The sequence below is a fragment of the Echinococcus granulosus genome (assembly GCF_000524195.1).
Source record: "Echinococcus granulosus chromosome Unknown EG_S00004, whole genome shotgun sequence".
Taxonomy (NCBI): domain Eukaryota; kingdom Metazoa; phylum Platyhelminthes; class Cestoda; order Cyclophyllidea; family Taeniidae; genus Echinococcus; species Echinococcus granulosus.
The window spans coordinates 2100685-2102009 of record NW_020170384.1 but is presented as its reverse complement, the minus strand read 5'-3'; positions in this window follow the sequence as shown (position 1 = coordinate 2102009).

Genomic DNA, 1325 nt, shown 5'->3' with positions numbered 1-1325 from the left:
TAAACATCAGCGATGATCCACGTGAATTTCGAGACCTTTAGATTTTAAATCAGTTTTCCGTAGTTCGACCTTTACTAATACGGCGAAAGTACGCTCCTTCTGTTCAGAAGCGATGTACTAAGATTTAATCATAAAAGGGCATTTGAGTCAAACTGGAGCTTTTACTTCACAGCTGCAGATAATAAGGATGCCAAATTGACAATACTTCGCCCATCAATAAGTGTCAAGTGTGTCCCATTTTATACTAATAGACCCATACGGCTAGTCGACGCATATCCCGTGTTTGGGATGGTCAGCTCTGGACAGGCTAAAATGGTGTCCAGTGCTTTCATGGAGTTTACGATGTGGTGATGAACAGAATTTCCTGTGAGCAGACGATTAACTTTCCTGCAAACCCGTATAAGTGTAAGACTTTCAGCATACAAGATGGTCCGCTTATCAGCAGTGAGATAGTTGATTGAATGGCGTTAGTGATTCGAAGATGCTTGGATGTGAAGCAGTGAATGACGGTCCTGGCCGTGGCGGGTCAGCTGCCAGGTCACGTTACAACAGTAACTTCTGCAAGCCTACAGCCGGCTAATCGTGGACACCTAATCGCCTCTTAAGTCTAACCTGTTGAGAAATTGGACAAGGGAAGAAGCGGTCTATAAGAAAAGTAAACACAACTGCTCCCAATCATGCCCAATTTGGAAAGGTTGCTTCACATTCGGTGCCAAAGCAGCTTTGGCTTTTGACCAACAGCACCAGTAATCAAATTTGCGTGCAATTGACGATCTCTCTGGATTTGGAGTTTTGTCGTATTCGAAAACTGTATTGGGGGAAGTGATAGTGTGTCGACCACCCTGCAAGTCCATCGCTAGTCGTAAGAACACTGCCCAAAAAGCAGGGTTATTTAATGAAAGATGGAATTTAAAATAGTTTCTTGTGGACATGGTATCTCATTTGTTCCTCCTTTTCGTGTTGTTTTCACTTTAGTGCTGCTCGCCCATATCTATCTAACTGGGTTTCATTCAGCTGGTAGAGGTTGAGGAGGAAGTATCACATGTTCACGCAATTGACATCTTTATGGAGGAAACGTAAACAGCTCTGCAACGAACTTTTCCAAACGATCTACGGCGAAACGACACTCCTGTAGGGCAGGGGACAGGTGCAGCTGTCAGAGGTAGAGGTCATTTTCAATCCCTTTGTTAGAGTTCGTTACAAATTCTTCCATCCCCAACCTATGCCCTCCTTAAGTCATGTTAAGGTTTAGTATTTAGAAATTGGAACCTAAGCAGTTGTCCTTAGGGATCAAGTTTCCTTTCCACTGCCACCAGTGTAGCATT